General features: G+C 30.1%; 2 protein-coding genes across 3 annotated transcripts in view; one reads left to right on the top strand and one right to left on the bottom strand.

Moving 5' to 3' along the window:
- The window catches only part of uno (univalents only), a 38,387-nt gene extending 25,846 nt beyond the window's left edge, over positions 1–12,541 (top strand). Inside the window, exon 3 of the mRNA XM_075310329.1 lies at positions 12,330–12,541. The gene's annotated coding sequence lies outside the window, so the exon portion shown is untranslated. The remainder of the gene's footprint in view (positions 1–12,329) is intronic.
- Positions 1–18,255, bottom strand: part of sand (potassium two pore domain channel sandman) — a 39,687-nt gene extending 21,432 nt beyond the window's left edge. The window contains exons 1-2 of one of the 2 annotated variants that reach the window (XM_075310330.1): positions 18,056–18,255; positions 17,568–17,756 (exon numbers count right to left, since the gene is read on the bottom strand). The gene's annotated coding sequence lies outside the window, so the exon portion shown is untranslated. Of the gene's footprint in view, positions 1–17,567 lie in introns of both variants that reach the window. The other variant, XM_075310331.1, reaches the window with a different exon arrangement.
- Positions 18,256–24,739: the final 6,484 nt, after the last annotated feature.

Below are 24,739 nucleotides of genomic sequence, written 5' to 3'. Positions count from 1 at the left end.
TTTTCTACATTTATTTAAAACAAAACAAAAAAACACACAGCAATTCAATTAGTTGGTTTTTGGTAAATTAGGATCTCATTGGAAAAACAAATCATAACCCCAAATTGCTTTTTATGGTTTTGTGTGTAGAAGTTTCTATAGATTTTAAATTAAAAAATTTTCTAAATAACACACTTGCACCTGTTGTTGGCGAAAAGGCGCCAAATTCGATTTATTACCAACATTAATTTGAATGGGTAAAAGTTTTCAATAAATTTGTTGAACATTTCTAAAATTTTTTTTCCTTAGAATTTTCCATAAAAAGCGAAAAAGAAAGGTGGGCGGAACCGACAATGCTATACCCTTAACCACTTCTTACACAAAAGATAATTTTTGGTTTCTATCACGAATTAATTGATCCAATTATTTTTTTTTAATGTAATTGCTTCAATCTATCCATAATATCCAAGCGAAATCTTATTTGATAGAATTAAACATTTTATGGATTCAACTTTCTTTTGATTTACGAAATCAATCGAATCAATTAGTCTGTAATTGAAAAAATTGTTTAACTCATATAAAATTACTTCTTTTTTTAAAATTGTATTTCTATAGAAATTTTTTTTCAAAATTTTATTTCTATCGAAAATTTTGTCAAAATTTTATTTCTATAGAAAATTTGGTCAAAATTTTATTTCTATAGAAAATTTGGTCAAAATTTTATTTCTATAGAAAATCTTGTCAAAATTTTATTTTTATAGAAAATTGTCTCAGATTTTTAGTTCTATAGAAAATTTTGTCAAAATTTTAGTTCCATAGAAAATTTTGTCAAAATTTTATTTCTATAGAAAATTTTGTCAAAATTTTAATTCCATAGAACAATTTGTCAAAATTTTATTTCTATAGAAAATTTTGTCAAAATTTTATTTCTTAGAAAATGTTGACAAATTTTATTTCTTTTAAAAATTTTATTTCTGTAAAAAATTTCATCAAAATTTTATTTCTATAGAAAATTTTGTCAGAATTCTACATTTATAAAAAAAATCTCAAAAATTTTGTCAAAATTTTATTTCCATAGAAAATCTTGTCAACATTTTATTTCTATAGAAAGTTTTGTCAAAATTTTAATTTCTATAGAAAATTTTCACAAAATTTTATTTATATGGATAATTTCATCAAAATTTTATTTCTATAATAATTTTGTCAGAATTCTACTTCTATAAAATTTTTTTCTCAAAATGTTATTTCTGTAGAAAATATTTTCAAACTTTTATATCCATAGAAAATGTTGTCAAAATTTTATTTCTATAGAAAATTTTGTCAAAATTTTATTTCTATAGAAAATTCTGTCAAAATTTTATTTCTATAGAAAATTCTGTCAAAATTTTATTTCTATACAAAATTTTGTCAAACTTTTATTTCTATATAAAAATTTTCTCAAAATTTTATTCCTATAGAAAATTTTCTTGAAATTTTATTTCTATAGAAAATTTTCTCAAAATAGTATTTCTATAGAAAATTTTGACAAAATTTTATTTCCATAGAAAATTTTGTCAAAATTTTAGTTCCATAGAAAATTTTGTCAACATTTTATTTCCATAGAAAATTTTGTTAAAATTTTATTTCTATAGAAATTTTAGTCAAAATTTTATTTTTATAGAAAATTTAGTAAAAAATTTTTTTTCTATAGAAAAGTTCTTCAAAATTTTATTTCTATAGGAAATTTTCATAGAAAAATGTTCATAGAAAATATTGTCAAAATTATTTTTCAATAGAAAATTTTGTCAAAAATTTATTTCCATAGAAAATTTTATCTAAATTTTAATTTCTATAGAAAATTTTCTCAAAATTTTATTTATATGGAAAATTTTGTCAAAATTTTATTTCTATAGAAAATATTGTCAAAATTTTATTTATATAGAAAATCTTGTCAAAATTTTATTTCTATATAAAATTGTCTCAATCTTTTAGATCTATAGAAAATATTTTAAAAATTTTATTTCTATAGAAAATTTTGTCAAAATTTTATTTTTAACTAATTTTATTTGTTTAACTCAAATAAAATTAGTTCTTTTTTCAAAATTGTATTTCTATAGAAAATTTTGCCAAAATTTTATTTCTATAGAAAATTTAGTAAAAAATTTTATTTCTATAGAAAATTTTGCCAAAATTTTATTTCTATAGAAAATTTTGTCAAAATTTTATTTCTATAGAAAATTTTGCCAAAATTTTATTTCTTAGAAAATTTTGCCAAAAATTTATTTCTATATAAAATTTTGTCAAAATTTTATTTCTTAGAAAATGTTGACAAATTTTATTTCTTTGAAAAATTGAGATGGCTGAGCAGTACAATATACACCTAATATGGGTGCCTGGCCATAGGAACATGCGATAGGAACTGCGAAGCGGATGAGTTGGCAAGGCCAGGGACTACCTTACATATTCCAGGGGAACTAGAATCTGTTGGTATGCCCCTGGCTACCTGCAAGCTCATGCTGCGTGAGAAGGCTGTTATGATGGCAAATGTTCGATGGAAGAATTGCAAGGGCTGTAACGACACCAAGCAAATATGGCCCCATTTAAACTTAAACCGCACACTAGTTATGCTAGTGTTCTCGAGACGTCAGATATCACTCCTGATATCTGCTATAACGGGTCGCTGCCTGATAGGCGATTTTGCAAAAACTATAGGCGCGAAGTATAATGACTATTGTATGAGCTGTCATGATGCGGAGGAAAAGGAATCAATTAAACACCTCTTGTGTGAGTATCCTGCATTTTGTGTAATGCGCAAGCAACTTTTAGGAGCAAATAGCTTCAGATTACTGGCGGATCTGGAAATCGTTAACTTAAGCAGTCTGCTAATGATTTTGGAACAATTTGGTTGGTTCAACAAAGAAAAATAATCAAGAAGGTTCAGCGATTAAAACTAGAAGTGCCCATATGTAATAGGCACTTTTAGTTAATGTGGTATCACAATGGACTGAATAGTCTAAGTGAGCCTGAATCTTAATCGGGCTGCCACTTTAACCTAACCTAAACTATTTCCATAGAAAATTTTCTCAAAATATTATTTCCATAGAAAATTTTGTTAAAATTTTATTTCTATAGAAAATTTAGTAAAAATTTCATTTTTATAGAAAATTTAGTAAAAAATTTTATTTCTATAGAAAAGTTCTTCAAAATTTTATTTCTACAGGAAATTTTCTCAAAATTTTATTTCTATAGAAAATTTTATTTCCATAGAAAATTTTGACAAAATTGTATTTCAATAGAAAATTTTGTCAAAATGTCATTTCTATAGAAAATTGTGTCAAAATTTTATTTCCATAGAAAATTTTGTCAAAATTTTATTCCTCAAGAAAATTTTGTCAACATTTTTTTTCTATAGGAAATTTTGTCAAAATTTTATTTTTATAGAAAATTTAGTAAAAAATTTTATTCCTATAAAAAAGTTTGTCAAACTTTTATTTCTATATAAAAAATTTCTATAGTAAATTTTGTCAAGATTTTATATCTATAGAAATTTTTCTCAAAATTTTATTCCTACAGAAAGTTTTCTCGAAATTTTATTTCTATAGAAAATTTTCTCGAAATTTTATTTCTATAGAAAATTTTGTCAAAATGTCATTTCTATAGAAAATTGTGTCAAAATTTTATTTCTTTAGAAAAGTTTGTCAAAATTTTATTTCTATAGAAAATTTTCTCAAAATTTTATTTCTATAGAAGATTTTATCAAAATTTTAATTTCTGTAGAAAATTTTCACAAAATTTTATTTATATGGAAAATCTTGTCAAAATTTTATTTCTATAGAAAATCTTGTCAAAATTTTTTTTCTATATAAAATTGTCTCAATCTTTTATTTCTATAGAAAATTTTGTCAAAATTTTATTTCTATAGAAAATTTTGTCAAAATTTTATTTCTATAGAAAATTTTGTCAAAATTTTATTTCTATAGAAAATTTTGTCAAAATTTTATTTCTATAGAAAATTTTGTTAAAATTTTATTTCCATAGAAAATTTAGTCAAAATTTTATTTTTATAGAAAATTTAGTAAAAAAAATTATTTGTATAGAAAAGTTCTTAAAAATTTTATTTCTCAAAATTTTATTTCTATAGAAAATTTTATTTCCATAGAAAATTTTTCAAAATTGTATTTCAATAGAAAATGTTGTCAAACTTTTATTTCATTAGAAAATTTTGTCAAAATTTTATTTCCATAGAAAATTTTGTCAAAACTTTATTTCTATAGGAAATCTTGTCAAAATTTTATTTTTATAGAAAATTTTCTCAAAATTTTATTTCTATAGAAAATTTTATCAAAATTTTAATTTCTCTAGAAAATTTTCACAAAATTTTATTTATATGGAAAATTTTGTCAAAATTTTATTTCTATAGAAAATCTTGTCAAAATTTTATTTCCATAGAAAATTTTGCCAAAATTTTATTTCCATAGAAAATTTTGTCAAAATTTTATTTCCATACAAAATTTTGTCAAAATTTTATTTCCATAGAAAATTTTGTCAAAACTTTATTCCTATAGGAAAATTTGTTAAAACTTTATTCCTATAGGAAATTTTGTTAAAAATGTATTTTCATAGAAAATTTTCTGAAAATTTTATTTGTATAGAAAATTTTAATTTCTATACAAAATTTTCACAAAATTTTATTTATATGGAAAATTTCATCAAAATTTTATTTCTATAGAAAATTTTGTCAGAATTCTACTTCTATAAAAATTTTTTCTCAAAATGTTATTTCTGTAGAAAATTTTGTCAAAATTTTATATCCATAGAAAATTTTCTCAAAATTTTATTTCTATAGAAAATTTTCTCAAAATTTTATTTCTATAGAAAATTTTCTCAAAATTTTAATTTCTATAGAAAATTTTTACAAAATTTTAATTTCTATAGAAAATTTTTACAAAATTTTATTGATATGGAAAATTTTCTCAAAATTTTATTTCTATATAAAAATTTTCTCGAAATTTTATTTCTATAGAAAAGTTTGTCAAGATTTTATTTCTATATAAATTTTTCTCGAAATTTTATTCCTACAGAAAGTTTTCTCGAAATTTTATTTCTGTAGAAAGTTTTGTCAAAATGTTATTTCTATAGAAAATTTTGTCAAAATGTTATTTCCATAGAAAATTTTGTCAAAATTTTATTTTTATAGAAAATTTTGCCAAAATTTTATTTTATTTCTAAGTTTTGGTGGCCAAGTAAAATAAATGGTATACATTTTCAGCTGGGCTCTTTGGCAAGTAAACCCGATCATTTTGTTTGTTCACAATCTTGCTGAATTTGAAAGTGCTTCTCATCTGATAAAACCAAATTCGGTAATTGGCCACTTTCGTGCAACCACTTTTTCCAGTCTATATGCTTTTTTGTGCATCGGTGAGCCCTTGGACTTTTTAGAACTTCAATGGCTTTCCAACGTCATTTCTCAATGCGATATTTTCAACTCTCAATAAATTTTTCTTCCACTAAGTCTCTCCAATATTTAGGTCATTTCTGGTGATGTTACCGTGGGAAACTAAAGATTTATTCACATCTAAATTTTGGAGGGCTCTGATGACTACTTGTGGTGCTTCCGCCAAATATAAAGCAATCACATTATCATTCCATCACCAATAACTCTATTTCTGAATGCAATAGATCAAAATACTTTTGTTAGCAGTTAAGAAATGAAATCAAATAAAAAATTTAGCATACTTTTATTCTCTGGTAGGGTATATAAAAAAAAAAAAAACAAACTTTGCAAATGTTTTGCGGTGTTTGTTTTGTGGCTGTTAATTAATGACAACATAAAATTTGAAATCTATGGACTTGAGTTCTCATTGATGTTCAAAATTTTATGGCGAATTTTGGTGAGAAATTTAACACATAAAATTACCACCAAAATGAGTTTGTCTGTTTGCATTAATGGACCGTGGTTACCATAGCCCCATGGATATATGAATCATATATTTCTCAAACAGAAAAAAAACTAGACCAAGTACCTTCTTATCTTTGTATGATCCAAATACAAGGAATCTGCAGAAGTTGTATTAGTCAATAGACATTTTCTTTGCTTATTCGAACTAAATAACGTGGGTGATATTAATTTCCCTTTATTTGTTGCTGTTTTACGTCCGGTCCCCTCCTTTTGATCTTGACATTTAGAATGACAGCTACACGGTACATGGGAAAAGACATTGAATGTTAAATGGGGCCACTTTTTTTCTTGTTGGAGAGGGAGGGCAATCGATGATTTTCTTCATCATTTTCTTCATGCCGACATTGTTCAGTTTTTTTGTTTTTTCTAAAGATTATTTGGCATTACTAGTCAAGATTATCCATTGTCAAAATTGATGATGGTTTAGTGTCTCAGTCTATGATAATAAAAAATAAATCATCCACACCCAAATGATTTTTTTTATTATTTTAGATAAGATTAGCGCTACAAACAAGTAGGAGGAGGTGGTTTAATATACCGAACTGATGTAGATGGACAAAGAAGGAACAATTTTAAAGTGAATAATTTTATGAAATTTTAGTCACCATGGCCGTAGATGAGGACACTGTTTAGCATTTTTTTTCAAAGAAAGTCTAAATCAATTTCAAGACCCTTTTGATTACTTCACCCTTTTCATGTTTTTCCATAGAGTCTAACAATAGTCGTGCGCCATTAAGGCTCGGCTGTTAAAAGGAGGTTATTGTGATGAAAATAAAATCATGCTGCACTCATTGATATAAAAGAATTGCCACCATTAAAGTTGAGCAAGTAACACAAAAAATACAAACTACACATAAAGGGTGGTTAAATTGTAAGGGCCGATGTTGAATGTGAACCACACCTAAACGCCAAGTTTTTTCCGAATTTTATTTGACATTTCTCTATTTCAGACTTACTCAATTTGAACCATGGAGAGATACACAATCCAACAACGTGTTAAATGGTTCCAAGAAATGGCAACAGTGGATGATCAATATTCGAAGAAAATCATCTTCAGTGATGAGGCACATATTCACCTCAGTGGATTCGTCAATAAACAGAATTGCCGCATTTGGTCGAATGAGAATCCAAGAGTGATTGTCGAAAAACCAATGCACCCACAAAGAGTGACTGTTTGGTGCGGTTTATGCCGCCAGCTCGGCATCATCGGGCCGTATTTTTTTCAAAATGAGGCCGGTCAGGCAGTTACTGTGAATGTTGTTCGCTATCATGAGATGATAACGAACTTTTTATGGCCCGAATTGGAAGATATGGGTGTGGACGATATGTGGTTTCAGCAGGACGGTGCCACTTGCCACACAGCTAACGAAGCAATGGCTCTTTTGCGCAACAAATTCAATGGCCGTGTTATCTCACGTAATGGCGATGTCAATTGGCCGCCAAGATCATGTGATTTGACACCGTTGGCCTTTTTTGTTTGGGGTTATTTGAAAGAAAAGGTGTACGTCGATAAGCCAGCAACAATTCAAGAGCTAAAGGATGAGATAATTCGGCACATTAACGGCATAGAACCTCCATTATGCCTCAGCGTCATCGAAAATTTGGACCATCGGATGAAGGTGTGTCACCGATGTCGCGGCGCCCATTTGGCCGATATTTTGTTCCATACATAATTGAGTAATACCAATATATCATAATAAAATAAAATTACAATAATTTCCTAAATAGTTTGTGTTTTATTCAAAATCAACATCGGCCCTTGAAATTTTAACCACCCTTTAAAAAGCAAGCCACAGTGATGCAATGGTTAACATGTCCGTCTTCTATACAAAGGGTCATAGGTTTGTACCAGTTTCGACCAAACGACCAAAAAGTTTTTAAGCTGTGGATTACCTCCTTTTAATAATGCTGGCAACATTGCTGTCTGTTTCAAACTTTTCTAGGTGATGTTACCGTAAAACGAAACGCTGTTCCGACTCGGCATCAGGTAGCACTCATTGAGAGAAGTTCACCATGTGTGGTATCACAACGGTCTGAAAGTCTAACGAGCTGCCACCACAGTGTGGCTGATACGTATTTCAACCAACTTCAGGTTACTATACTTCTAAAGATTTCGTCTGACAGATTTATTCTAGTGACAGTTCCTTTTATTATTTAATAGCTTACAAAAGCATTGCGATTTATAGAATTCAGAAATAATGCTATTCGTGATAGTGGATATTGTTAGATCCCTTCAGCATTTAAATAAGAATACAGTAATCCTTCGATTTACGTCGTGATTGGTTCCGCAATTTGACGATGTTAATCGAAACGACGTAAACAGAATTTACAATTGCTCATACATACTACTAAGTCCATTTAATAATGTATGCACATTTAATTATGTGTGTACACAATAAAAAACTTCAAAAATAAAGGTAATTCAGAATTTGACGAATTTTCGGTAGGAATTTCAAAATAAATGTTTCGATGTCATCATCGTTGGAACTTATTTCACTTATGGAAGATGTTTCTGATTAAGTTGGCAAAAAATCGACGACGTAAATCGAAGTTGGATGGAACAAAAAATTTGACGACGTAAATCGAAACAACGTAAACCGAGGCGACGTAAATCGAGGGATTGCTGTAAGTCTTTTGTTTTTCGAATAAATGTCGAAGTGGTAGAAAACTTGCAACACATATTGAAAAATGAGTTTGGACTAAAGGTGAGTACGTGAGTAATATTTTACTCACGCTCACTCACGAGGGACAAAATATTATTCACGCACACTCACGCACGATATTGTTTGATAGGTCTCACGCACACTCACGAAAAGAAAATATGTAGTCACGCACGAAAATGTCGTGACTCACGAAAAATACCGTGACTCACAGAAAATATAATGACTCAAAGAAAATGTTGTGACTCACGAATAATTTTATGAGTAATTTACCTCATGAAAACATGAGCACGAATCTGTTCGAGAATGTGCGCGAATAAAATTTCTGCAAAATCACGCTCACGAAAAAAATCAAGATTTAATTCGTACTCGTATGTTAACTGAAATTAATTTCGCTGTCGAATTAGATTCTTTTCATGAATTTTGCTACCTTTGCTTATGCCTGGTTGGAAAATGTTGTGAGTCTCGTGAATTTGTCGTGAGTCACTTGAATCGTGCGTGAGTGTGAGCCTTTAAAAGTAGTTCATGCGTGAGTACTGGTTTTCATTTCGTGAATGTGCGTGAGCGTGCGTGAATAAACATATTGCTTCGTGAATGTGCGTAAGTGTGAGTGAAATCTCACTCACGCGCACACCTCTAACTCTTAATATCCTAGGTGTCAGTAAAATTGTAAATGAATTCAACATTTAAGTGTTTTATATAGGTGAGCGGGATTATTTTCGTGACCGTAATTGGTTACTCACGCACATTCACGAGGATATTATTTTTGTGACTCACGCTCACGCACGACCCTTTGATTTGTTAATCACGCTCACGAACACTCACGCCGTTACCATCAGCGTGACTCACGCCTCACGTAAATCACAACAATTTTGTGCACACCTCTAGTTTGAACCAAAGCCATTGAAGTTCCAAAAAGTGCAAGAGCTCACCGATGCACAAAACAAAATTAGACTAGAAATAGCCAAGGATTTGATTCGCTTGCTCAAAAGTAGCCAGTTGCCGAATTTGGATTTCTCTGATGAAAGGCCATTCCAAATTGAGCAGCTTGTAAAAAAGCAAAATGATCGGGGTTACTTTCCAAAGAGGACAGCTGAAATTTAATGCCTTCGATTGGCCCAAAGAACTCATGCGCCGTCGAAGGTAATGATGTGGACTGATGATCGCTCCCCGCTCTTATTCATCGATCGTGGGGTCAAAATAAATACCGAATATAAACGGGAAAACGTACTAAAGATACTATTGAAGCCCTGGCAGACAAACTTTTCGCCTGCAGGCCAAGGACATTCCAATGGGTCACATCCCCACCATAGCTGTCAACTCGCGTCAACCAAAAATGGCTTAAAAAGGAAGTTCATCGCTTTATTTCTATCGTACAAATGGTCCGAATCTCAATCCGATGGACTTTTGCACGTGGGGCATTTTGGAGAGTAAGGTTAAAGTTAAAGTGGCAGCCCGATTAAGATTCAGGCTCACTTAGACTATTCAGTCCATTTTGATTGGAGAGTAAGGTAACATAGGCACTAAAACATACCAAAGTGACGATTATCTAAAGATGACGCACGCCGGGAATAGGCCAAAATAACGCCGAACCCCTTTCATGCATCGTGTAATTGCTTTGTCGGCTGTTTGAAGACCATAATTCGTGCCAAAGGTCTCCAATTCGAACAAATCTAAACTTTGATGTTAACAGGTTGGCTGATAAGTCCCCGGTCTGACACATAGATGGCGTCGCTAGTATAAATGCATATTATTTTTATATAGTACCAACCTTCAAATGATTCGTGTCAAAATTTGACGTCTGTAAGTCAATCAGTTTGTGAGATAGAGCGTCATTTGTGAAGCAACTTTTGTTATTGTGAAAAAAATGGAATAAAAGGAATTTCGTGTTTTGATAAAATACTGTTTTCTGAAGGAGAAAAATACGCTGGAAGCAAAAACTTGGCTTGATAATGAGTTTCCGGACTCTGCCCCAGGGAAATCAACAATAATTGATTGGCATGCAAAATTCAAGCGTGGTGAAATGAGCACGGAGGACGGCGAACGCAGTGGACGCCCGAAAGAGGTGGTTGCCGACGAAAACATCAAAAAAATCCACAAAATGATTTTGAATGACCGTAAAATGAAGTTGATCGAGATAGCAGAGGCCTTAAAGATATCAAAGGAATGTGTTGGTCATATCATTCATCAATATTTGGATATGCGGAAGCTCTGTGCAAAATGGGTGCCGCGCGAGCTCACATTTGACCAAAAACAACAACGTGTTGATGATTCTGAGCGGTGTTTGCAGCTGTTAACTCGTAATACACCCGAGTTTTTCCGTCGATATGTGACAATGGATGAAACATGGCTCCATCACTACACTCCTGAGTCCAATCGACAGTCGGCTGAGTGGACAGCGACCGGTGAATCGTCTCCGAAGCGTGGAAAGACTCAAAAGTCCGCTGGCAAAGTAATGGCCTCTGTTTTTTGGGATGCGCATGGAATAATTTTTATCGATTATCTTGAGAAGGGAAAAACCATCAACACCGACTATTATGTGGCGTTATTGGAGCGTTTGAAGGTCAAAATAGCGGCAAAACGGCCCCATATGAAGAAGAAAAAAGTGTTGTTCCACCAAGACAACACACCGTGCCACAAGTCATTGAGAACGATGGCAAAAATGCATGAATTGGGCTTGGAATTGCTTCCCCACCCACCGTATTCTCCAGATCTGGCCCCAGCGACTTTTTCTTGTTCTCAGACCTCAAAAGGATGCTCGCAGGGAAAAAATTTGGCTGCAATGAAAAGGTGATCGCCGAATCTGAGGCCTATTTTGAGGCAAAACCGAAGGAGTACTACCAAAATGGCATCAAAAAATTGGAAGGTCGTTATAATCGTTGTATCGCTCTTGAAGGGAACTTTGTTGAATAATAAAAACGAATTTTGACAAAAAAAATGTGTGTTTCTTTGTTAGACCGGGGACTTATCAGCCAACCTTTTATGTGTATAAATATAGTAAATTTATATGGGCAAAGCCCTTCAGACTGCAAAATGGTGGGATGGATGGCTGTTTCGGAGCTACCACATCCTCTACATACAGCGAAACTATCAACCGATGATTATTATAATAAATTCGGATAATTCACTAAACCCAAAGTGAATTACACTTAAACCTCCCGAAAAATGGGGTTTTGATAGTCGGCTTTGCCTTAATAAATTTGCACAATCATTTCACTTTTGCCAAAGTAAAATCATCGATTTGAATACAGTTGGCAGACTTTTTTTTGGGGCCTGATTCTAGCAGTAAATGTTTGTCATTATTAATAAAAATTTCTCTCTGCTAATAAAAGCGAGATTTTAGATTTTTTTTTTTTCCTTTCCTTAATATTTTTGTTAAACTGATCAAAAATTCAATTAACCGATTAAGGCAATTATTGACCAATTTGAGTCGACATATTCAAACAAAACTGATTAAGAGACTAGAGAACTTCTATTGTCTAAAATTTCGTTTCGAAACAAATTTTTGATTTATATGATTTTTTGTGCTATTCTTATAACTAGGACATTAAAATATCTTGCATATACTACTTCCACCCTATCTGTACTATTTTATTTCTTTAATTTTTAGTATGCATAATTTTCATTTCTTTTTTGAATAAAGGTATTTTTCTACAGTCTGTTAATTAAACAATATTTTCCATTTGTATAAACAAAAAAGAATACAATCACGTCATATTTTTCATAATATTTATTTTTTTTTTATGTGGTAGACTTTGTTGATGGTACTGGCGGACGATGATCTTGACGTGTTTCGCTAACATATACAATTTTTTTGACGCTTAACTCTGAGATGAGAATGGGGAAACAATGAACATAACAAATAAACGGATTATAAAAATGTAATGGATCATAATCGTAAAAAAAGCAAGGAGTAAAAAACACATATTTAAAAATATAGCAAAAAAAAAATTAAAATAAATAGGGGTATATGGATGGTTAATACATCTGGACCAAAAAATGCTTCCATGCTACAATGAGTACTTGTATAACCACATTTCCACCACATATGTATGTAGTATGGACTCATCGGATAAATAAATATATGTATTTATTTATTTAGACAATACCAAGTGATTCGCTAAATTTTAAAAGTCATTTAATGATATGCTATAATAAAACAATGGCAATATCATAAATACTGAAAGCAACATGATGTTCCAAAAACAAAAATCACACGATAAAACCAAAAAACGAGACATCATAAATATTGGAAAAATTCCTTTTATTATAGATGCAAAGGAAAATTTTGACATGGAAAAATATTCCATATTTTTATATACATAAATCAAAAAAATATATATGTATATTTAAGGAATTAATAAGAACAACAACATTTATAATATATAGAAACAATAAATTTTCTATGAATTTATAATATAAAAACAAATAATATAATTTATTTTAATATACATACATAAACAAAATTACATTTATGAGATCGACCATAGTGAAATGGTTAGCATAACCTTCCTGCATAATAAACCTCATGAGTTTTATCCATGTTGCGGTCAAAAGCACGGCTGCCATAGGTGGTAGAATTCTACCAAAAATGGTAGATTTTAGTACTCTTTGGTAGATTGTTACAATTCTTGATGATTTGGTCGATTTGCCAAAACATCTCTCCAACTAAGAGATATTTCCCTTTTCTATACAAATGGTGTTTTGACCAAATTTTCTATAGAAAAAAAACATTTTGAAAAAATTTTCTATAGAAATAAAATTTTGACAAAATTTTCTATAGAAATAAAATTTTGACAAAATTTTCTATAGAAATAAAATTTTGAGAAAATTTTCGAGAGGAAATTTTGAACACAAACAAAAAATTCTATAAAAATAAAATTTTGAAAAAAAAAATCTATATAAACAAAATTTTGACAAAATTTTCTATAAAAATAAAATTTTGAAAAAAAATCTATAGAAATAAAATGTTGACAAAATTTTCTATAGAAATATAATTTTGACAAAATTTTCTATAGTAATAAAATGTTGAAAAATTCTATAAAAAATCTATAGAAGTAAAATTTTGACAAAATTTTCTATACAAATAATATTTTGACAAAATTGTCCAAAGAAATAAAAATTTTGACAAAATTTTCTATAGAAATAAAATTTTGACAAAATTTTCTATAGAAAACTATTGACAAAATTTTCTATAGAAATAATATGTTGACAAAATTTTCTATAGAAATAAAATTTTGACAAAATTTTCTATAGAAATCAAATTTTGACAACATTTTCTATAGAAGTAAAATTTTGAAAAAAAAATATAGAAATGAAATTTTGACAAAATTTTCTATAGAAATAAAATTTTGACAAAATTTTCTATAGAAATAAAATTTTGACAAAATTTTCTATAGAAATAAAATTTTGACAAAATTTTCTATAAAAATAAAATGTTGGCAAAATTTTCTATAGAAATAAAATTTTGACAAAATTTTCTATAGAAATACAATTTTGACACAATTTTCTATAGAAATACAATTTTGACACAATTTTCTATAGACATAAAATTTTGACAACATTTTTTATAGAAATAAAATTTTCCATAGAAATCAAATTTTGACAAAATTTTCCATAGAAATAAAATTTTGACAAAATTTTTTATGGAAATAAAATTTTGAGAAAATTTTCTATAGATATAAAATTTTAACAATATTTTTTATGGAAATAAAATTTTGACAAAATTTTATATAGAAATAAAATGTTGACAAATTTTTGAAAAAAAAAATTGACAAAATCTTCTATAGAAATAAAATTTTGACACAATTTTCTATAAAAATAAAATTTTGATAAAAGTTTCTAAGAAATAAAATTTTGGCAAAACTTTCTAGGAAATAAAATGTTGACAAAATTTTCTATCGAAATAAAATTTTGACAAAATTTTCTATAGAAATAAAATTTTGACAGCATTTTCTATAGAAATAAAATTTTGACAACATTTTCTATAGACATATAATTTTGACAAAATTTTCTATAGCAATACAAAATTGTGACAAAATTTTCCATAGAAATAAAATTTTGACAACATTTTCTATAGAAATGAAATGTTGACAAAATTTTTTATGGAAACAAAATTTTGACAAAATTTTCTATAGAAAATAAATTTTGGCAAAATTTTCTGTAGAAATAAAATTTTGACAAAATTTTCTATAGAAATAAAATTTTGAGAAAATTTTCTATAGAAATAAAATGTTGAGAAAATTTTCTATAGAAATATAATTTTCACAAAATTTTCTATAGAAACCATATCGGTTCATAATTATATATAGCCCTCATATAAACAGATCCCCAGATTTGGCTTGCGGAGCCTCTTGGAGGAGCAAAATTCATCCGATCCGGTTGAAATTTGGTACATGGTGTTAGTATATGGTCTCTAACAACCATGCAAAAATTGGCCCATATCGGTTCATAATTATATATAGCCCCCTTATAAACCGATCCCCAGATTTGGCTTGCGGAGCCTCTAAGAGAAGTAAATTTCATCCGATTCGGTTGAAAATTGATACATGGTGTTAGTATATGGTTTCGAATAACCACGCAAAAACTGGTCCACATCGGTCCAAAATTATATATAGCCCCCATATAAACCAATCCCCCCATTTGGAGTGCGGAGCCTCTAAGAGAAGCAAATGTCATCCGATCCGGCTGAAATTTTGTACATGTTGTTAGTATATGGTATCTAACAACCACGCAAAAACTGGTCCACATCGGTCCATAATTATATATAGTCCCCATATAAATCGATCCACAGATGTGACTTCCGGAGCCTCATGGATGAGCAACATTCATCCGATTCGGTTGAAATTTGGTACGTGTGTTAGTATATGGTCTCTAACAACCATACAGGAATTTTATTTCTATAGCAAATTTTGTCAAAACTTTATTTCTATAGAAAATTTTGTCAAAATTTTATTTCTATAGAAAATTTTATCAAAATTTTATTTCTATAGAAAATTTTGTCAAAATTTTATTTTAATTTTGTCAAACTGAATTATATACGTATTTCATCGGCCTTTTTTTGCTTAATATGTACCCCGTATGGACTAACTTACAATTGAAAAGACGGTGCTAAGAAGTTTTAAGATACCTTGCCATCGGCAAGTGTTACCGCAACCCAAGTAATTCGATTGTGGATGACAGTCTTTAGTACAATCCATGGTGGAGGGTACATAAGATTCGGCCTGGCCGAACTTACGGCCGTATATAACAGGTTGGCTGATAAGTCCCCGGTGTAACAAAAAAGAAAACTATTTTTTTGTCAAAATTCGTTTTTATTATTCAACATAGTTCCCTTCAAGAGCGGTACAACGATTACAACGACCTTCCAATTTTTTGATACCATTTTGGTAGTACTCCTTCGGGTTTGCCTCAAAATAGGCCTCAGTTTCGGCGATCACCTCTTCATTGCAGCCAAATTGTTTCCCTGCGAACATCCTTTTGAGGTCTGAGAACAAGAAAAATCGCTGGGGGCCAAATCAGGAGAATACGGTGGATGGGGAAGCAATTCATGAATTTTTGCCATCGTTCTCAATGACTTGTGACACGGTGCGTTGTCTTGGTGGAACAATACTTTTTTCTTCTTCATATGGGGCCGTTTTGCCGCGATTTCGACCTTCAAACGCTCCAATAACGCCATATAATAGTCACTGTTGATGGTTTTTCCCTTCTCAAGATAATCGATAAAAATTATTCCGTGCGCATCCCAAAAAAACAGAGGCCATTACTTTGCCAGCGGACTTTTGAGTCTTTCCACGTTTCGGAGACGATTCACCGGTCGCTGTCCACTCAGCCGACTGTCGATTGGACTCAGGAGTGTAGTGATGGAGCCATGTTTCATCCATTGTCATATATCGACGGAAAAACTCGGGTGTATTACTAGTTAATACCTGCTAACACCGCTCAGAATCATCAACACGTTGTTGTTTTTGGTCAAATGTGAGCTCGCGCGGCACCCATTTTGCACAGAGCTTCCGCATATCCAAATTTTGATGAATGATATGACCAACACGTTCCTTTGATATCTTTAAGGCCTCTGATATCTCGATCAACTTCATTTTACGGTCATTCAAAATCATTTTGTGGATTTTTTTGATGTTTTCGTAGGTAACCACCTCTTTCGGGCGTTCACCGTCCTCCTCATTGCACCACGCTTGAATTTTGCATACCAATCAATTATTGTTGATTTCCCTGGGGCAGAGTCCGGAAACTCATTATCAAGCCAAGTTTTTGCTTCCACCGTATTTTTCCCCCTCAGAAAACAGTATTTTATCAAAACACGAAATTCCGTTTTTTCCATTTTTTCCACAATAACAAAATTTGCTTCAGACGCTCTATCTCACAAACTAATTGACTTACAGACGTCAAATTTTGACACGAATCATTTGAAGGATGGTACTATATAAAATTAATATGCATTTAATACTAGCGACTCGATCTATGTGTCAGACCGGGGACTTATCAGCCAACCTGTTACTTTTTTTATTAATTTTTTATCAGTTAATTTTTTAATTGATTACTTTTTAGAACTTCAATGAACTTTTTATTGGAAATATTATTGTGATATTTTTTCTGTGTAATCTACCAACTGTCGCTTTGCATATGTTCTAAAACAATAACATGCAATGACTATGGATTATCCCACTGTGCGTAGATAGACAAACCACTTATCAAGCGAGTAAAATATCAAAGACGTCATTAAACTCAGGAGAATTCGGGAGAGTAGGAGTATTTAAATATGTTTTTTTTTTATCAAACAGACATGATCATACCTATGTATGGTATACATACATCATTTAGACATATGTACATATATATATTTTTTAATATCCAAATATACATATGATGTCTTAAATAAAACCAAAGAACATGCAAAATTTTTCATCATCAAACGAGAAACAGTCAGAGTCAGAGAAACATTCAAAACCATAACGTTTGCTTTCTTTAATTACCCTGTGTTTTGAGGTGATCGGGCTGACTATGGATAGACGAATAAATGGATGAATGCACTTGTTTTTTTTTTTGTTCTCTTACACTTTTATGACCAGACGATATTTACAATTTCATTTGTAATTTCTATTAAAACAATAACACAATTGTTATTTCTTAAAGAACGATGTTAGGTAGGACGATAATGGAATCTATATAGATTGATTTCTTTATAATATTTGATCGAATATATTTTTTTTTTTGGTTGTTGATGTTTTCAAATGCAATGCCATTAATTCATGGTTATTATAATCAATAAAAATGCCATAAAAGTTTTACAATGGTAAACACTAGTTTTCCGCATGAAAACATACTATTCGGCGGCATATGCATGTGCATACAAAACACTCTGAAGTCTGAGGTGAATGAATGAAGAATATTTATTTTTAAACTAAACACCGTTTTTCCATTTTTCCCCCTCATCGATTTTATTATCAATTTCTTTTAATACTTTTTTCGTGGTCTTCTTCACTTTTCACACACACACACACACATGCACTTGCATCACATTATCCGTTTATTCGCGCACTTTTGCTATCGGCGGCCCGTCCATATCAAACTTATGCGGAAAAATTGATTTTCACCGTTCCACGGAGTAAGCTAAACGCTACTGAATATACAATTCACTTTTCCTCGCCACTCAACCAGGCCAGATCAATTTTTGTTTTGTGTGAGATACATGCTTGTTCTTCATATGTCTCTCCATCGTCATTAGATATAATGGTGGCACAGCATCAGCATCATCTACGCTTCGCTAGACAATCGCCGCACCATTGACGTTTTCGTTGTGACGTCAGAGGTCTTTGAAAATTATGATCTTTGAAAATTGTTTTTGTTTCATAGCGAGAGATATTCGAAGAGAAATTGAGATACATTACCCACGTAAAAAAAATATTTATTTTTACACTGAAAAAAAAAAACGCTTGGGTGTTATAGGAAAGGACATCAACTTATATATGGACAGAAAAAAAAATATCACCAAATTATTTCCAATTAAAAATTTTTGTTGTAGCTGAAAACATAATTAATTAAAAATGTAATTGATGATATTTTAAGCCAATTGAAAAATAAAATCAATTAATAACATGATTTAAAATTTAGACGTTTTAAATTAAATTTATAATTATCACAAGTAACATTATAATTATATAAAAAATATTTCCAATTAAAAATATAAAAATTTAATTGAAAATTTTGTTTTGGAATATATACTATACAGAAATTTTTTTCTGATTCAATCACGAAATTAATTGATTTTAATTAATTTTTTAATTGAAATGTCTTCAATCTCGAAAATAATAGTCTCAATCATAGTTTTCATTTGGGCCTCAATAAACAAAATACTTGATTAAAAAATTACGTGATTTCGTCAACAATTTTTAATTGTTTCAATTACATTTACCAAAATTACCAAAATATTACCAATTAAAAAGTTAATTGAAGCTGAAAACTTTTTCAATTAAAAAAAAATTAATTGATACAACTAACTTTTTAATCAAACTAGAAACATTAAGTGAGTTAGGTCAATGATTGAAAATTTTTAATTAAAAAATTAATTGGTACAATAATCAAACTCGAAAGACTAATTCAGTTAAAAAAAGGATATATTTTTTTAAATTTTTAATAAAAAATTAATTGATGCCATAATTTTTTAATCAAACTAAAAAAACACAGTTAAGGAAATGAGTGAACAATTTTGCGGTTTTTATTAAGAAAATTATTTGTTCGAATTAATAATTTAATTGATTAATTGAATTTATAATTTAATTGATAATTTAATGTCGATTGCAAACATTAATTAATTGTTTAATTGATTTAATTAAAATGTTCAACGAAATAATTATTTGAATTTGTCAATCAATTTAATTTCTAATGGAATCAATTAAAAAATTAATTGAAACTTTCAAATCAATCATTATACCCTGCGCCACACTGTGGAACAGGGTATTATAAGTTAGTGCATATGTTTGCAACACCCAGAAGGAGACGAGATAGACACATGGTGTCTTTGGCACAAATGCTCAGGGTGGGCTCCTGAGTCGATATAGCCATGTCCGTCTGTCCGTGAACACATTTTTGTAATCAAAGTCTAGGTCGCAGTTTTAGTCCAATCGACTTCAAATTTGGCACAAGTATGTGTTTTGGCTCAGAAAAGAAACCTATTGATTTTGGAAGAAATCGGTTCAGATTTAGATATAGCTCCCATATACATATTTCGCCCGATATGGATTATATGGCCCCAGAAGCTAGAGTTTTACCCTAATTTGTTTAAAATTTTGCATAAGAAGAACAATTAGTACTATAGTCAAGTGTGCCAAATTTTATTGAAATCGGTTCACATTTAGATATAGTTCCCATATATATTTTTCGTCCGATATGGACTAATACGGTCCCAGAAGCCAGAGTTTTACCCCAATTTGGTTGAAATTTTGCACAGGGAGTACAATTAGTAGTGTAGTCAAGTGTGTCAAATTTTATTGAAATCGGTTCAGATTTAGATATAGCTCCCATATATCATTCGCCCGATTTACACTCATATGACCACAGTGGCCAATTTTTTGCTCCGATTTAGTTAAAATTTTGCACAGGGAGTAGAATTAGCATTGTAGCTATGCGTGCCAAATTTGGTTGAAATCGGTTCAGATTTAGATATAGCTCCATATATAGCTTTCTCCCGATTTACACTCATTTGCCCACAGTGGCCAATTTTTTAGTTGAAATTTTGCACAGGGAGTAGAATTAGCATTGTAGCTATGCGTGCCAAATTTGGTTGAAATCGGTTCAGATTTAGATATAGCTCCCATATATATGTTTTTCTGATTTTGACAAAAATGGTCAAAATACCAACATTTTCCTTGTAAAATCGCCACTGCTTAGTCGAAAAGTTGTAAAAATGACTCTAATTTTCCTAAACTTATAATACATATATATCGAGCGATAAATCATAAATAAACTTTTACGAAGTTTCCTTAAAATTGCTTCAGATTTAAGTGTTTCCCATATTTTTTGTAGAAGTCTATCAAATTCCATCTAGATCGAGTGATATTTAAATGTATATATTTGGGACAAACCTTTATATATAGCCCTTAACACATTTGACGGATGTGATATGGTATCGAAAATTTAGATCTACAAAGTGGTGCAGGGTATAATATAGTCGGCCCCGCCCGACTTTAGACTTTCCTTACTTGTTTTTTAATGAATTATTTATTTATGACCAAATAAAACTGTGATTGGTACTATCATTTGACTAAAAAAATTAATTGGATCAATTAATTTCGTGATTGAATCAGAAAAAAATTTATGTGTGTGTTGATTGCGGAACTCAATTAATTAAACCCTAAACCACATAGTGGTCAGGATATAATAACTTTGATCTGCCAAAAAATGTGCCTACCAGAAATATTGATTTTAGACCCCATAAAATATATGTATACCGATCGACTCAGAATCACCTCCTGAGTCGATCTAGGCCTTGGTGTCCGTCCGTCCGTCCGTCTGTCCATGAATTTGTTGTTCGCTGGATTCCGGTCGCAATTATTAACCGATTTTGATGAAATTTAGTACAGAGCGTTTTTTGGGCACAAGGACGAACGCTATTGAATTTGGAAGAAATCGGATCAAATTTAGTTATAGCTCCTATATATATGTATCACCTCCTGAGTCGACCTAGGCCTTGGTATCCGTCCATCCGTCTGTCCATGTATTTGTTTTTCGCAGGATTCCGGTCGCAATTATTAACCGATTTTGATGAAATTTAGTACAGAGTGTTTTTTGGGCACAAGGACGAATGCTATTGAATTTGGAAGAAATCGGATCAAATTTAGATATAGCTCCCATATATATGTATTACCCGATTTCGTCAAATGGGGTCAGATTTCGTTCATTTACTAACCGATCGGCGTCAAAATTGGTACAAAGTAATCCAATGGACCACACTTTAAGTGTGCCAAATTTCATCGAAATCGGTTCAGATTTGGCTATAGCTCCCATATATATGTATCGCCCAAATTTGGCCATAAGTCCCTTATTTATCAACCGATCTGACTCAAAGTTGGCCAAATCTAGTTTCCTATAGCACTTACTATATGTGCAAAAAATTATGGAAATCGGTTAAGATTTAGCTATAGCCCCCATATATATGTATCGCCCGATTTTTACAAATTTGGCCATAAAACCCTTATTTATCAACCGATCTTACTCAAATTTGGCTTACTCTAATGTTCTATAGTACAGACTATATGTGCAAAAATCATCCAAATCGGTTCAGATTTAGATATAGCTCCCATATATATATATATATATATATATATATATATATATATATATATATATATATATATATATATATATATATATATATATATATATATATATATATATATATATATATATATATATATATATATATATATATATATATATATATATATATATATATATATATATATATATATATATATATATATATATATATATATATATATATATATATATATATATATATATATATATATATATATATATATATATATATATATATATATATATATATATATATATATATATATATATATATATATATATATATATATATATATATATATATATATATATATATATATATATATATATATATATATATATATATGAAGCGCCCGATTTTCAAAAATTTACCCCTTATAACCTTATTTTTGACCATAGTGGCCTCATTTATTAATCGATTTTACTCAAAATTAGCACAAGGTAATCTCCTGTAATATCGACATAACCTGCAAAATATAATCCAAATCGGTTCAGATTTAGATATAGCTCCCATATATGTATCGCCCTTTTTGAAAAATGCACCCCTTATTACTTTATTTCTGACAATAATAGCCTGTTTTAGTTCCCGATCTTACTCTCATTTAGCACAAGGTAACCGTCTGTGGTATCAACCAAATCTAGAAAATATCATCCAATTCCGTTCAGATTTAGATATAGCTCCCATATATATGTATCGCCCGTTTTTGAAAAATGTACCCCTTATTGCATTATTATTTTATTATTACCATAATAGCCTTTTTAGTTCCCTATCTTACTCTCATTTAGCACAAGGTAACCCTCTGTGGTATCAACCTAATCTATAAAATAGCATCCAAATCCGTTCAGATTTAGATATAGCTCCCATATATATGAATCGATTGATTTGCCCAAATTTGTCATAATACTCGTACACTTATTTACTAACCAATGTTGCTCAAATTTCAAATGTACATGTATTGGCCGATCGTATTTTTGAGAAGCTAGCTCTGTAGGTTCGGAATCAACTATAGCTCCTAATATCAGACATTTCTGTTCAGATTGTGATAAAACTCCCATAACCATATTCTTAAATATGGAAATGCGGATTTCCCCAAATCTATACCGTTAATACCCCACAAAGAATGTTTACTAATACTATAAATCATTAATTATGTTAATTTTTAAAAAATTATGTTAATTTTTAAAATTTTCAATTGATCTTATTAAAAGAATAATTGAAAGATGATACCAGAGATTAGAGACTTACGTCTCGTACGAAATTTCCAGCGGATGGGGTATGAGCCTTAAGAATGCTCAAGAAGTCATATCTAGAGATCGGATTCTAGGGGACCTATATCTAATTGTGGAGAATTTTATGAGGTTACCAGAGGTTAGTACGAAATTTCAAATCCAATAAAAAACAAGTAAGTAAAGTAGAAAGTCGGGCGGGGCCGACTATATCATACCCTAAACCACCATTACAGAATTAGTAATCATAAGCATTTGTGGGGTAACATATAGGTCTGGGAGATAAACCGCAGTTGCATATTTAAGAAAATTAAGGGGTACATGTCTATGGGTGCTTTGTGTCAATCAGACTATATCTCATAGTCAATGTTGCCAGGGAAAATGTTCGGTTTACCCTACAAGGACAAAAAAGTTCCCTACTTTCCTATACATTCCCAAACAATTTTCCCTACTATATTTTTCGTTAAATTTAAAAAATTTTACAAAACAAAAATGGTTCTAAGTACTTCATTATCTTAAAACATGAATATGCGACGTAAAAAACTTAGAATACAAATTTGTATTACGACCACGGTTGCCACGGTTGGTAGAATTCTACCCAAATTAGTAATCTTTTTTGTTAAATCTTTATAAAAATAAAATTTTGGAAAAAGTTTCTATAAAAAATTTTTGTGAGAAATTTTTCTATAGAAATAAAATTTTGACAATAAATTCTATAGAAATAAAATTTTGAGACAAAATTCCACAGAAATAAAATTTTGAGAAAATTTTTTATAGAAATAATATTTTGAAAAAAATTTCTATAGAAATACAATTTCGACAAAATATTCTATAGAAATAAAATGTTGACAAAATTTTCTACAGGAATAAAGTTTACCACACATTGTTAAAGATCAAGCCTTGCCGGCTTCTAATTTCCTCCTCTAGAGCCACCAAAATGTAAAAATTATTACAAATTGTGTTGAGTGAAAATGTCCTACATTTTGGCCCTACGTCCCTACAAGACGCTAAATATTAGAAAAACTCTACATATAGGGAATTTCCCCTACTTCTAGTAACACTGGCTCTGTTGATATTGCACCTACGTAGTTAGCATGCCACTAATATTGAGTCCATTATTAAAAAAGAGAAAATCGTTAAATTAGTGTGGGTAATAAATACAAATTTGTAAAAATCGAGCAATATTCTTATGTAAGAGCTACAAGTACGTATAAGTACGATCGGCTAGTACATCAAAATTTGAAATTTGAGTAACATTGGTTAATAAATAAGAGTACTATGGCCAAATTTGGGAAAATCGAGCGATGCATATATATGGAAGCTATATCTAAATCTGAACCAATTTGCATAATATTTTGCTGGTTTGATTAATACCACAAAAGGTTACCTTGTGCAAGATTTGAGTAAGATCAGTTAAGAAATGAGGCCTGTATGGTCAAACATAAGGTTATTAGGGTCGAATTTTCCAAAATCGGGTGATACATGTATGGGAACTATATCTACATCTGAACCGATTTCGATGAAATTTTGCACATATAGTTAGTATTATAGAGGACTTGATCTAGCCAACTTTTAGTAAGATCGGTTAATAAATAAGGGTTCT

This window comes from Haematobia irritans, chromosome 5 (genome assembly GCF_050003625.1).
Source record: "Haematobia irritans isolate KBUSLIRL chromosome 5, ASM5000362v1, whole genome shotgun sequence".
NCBI classification, from domain to species: domain Eukaryota; kingdom Metazoa; phylum Arthropoda; class Insecta; order Diptera; family Muscidae; genus Haematobia; species Haematobia irritans.
Note: the sequence above shows the minus strand (reverse complement) of the source record. Positions and strands in the feature narration are given on the sequence as shown.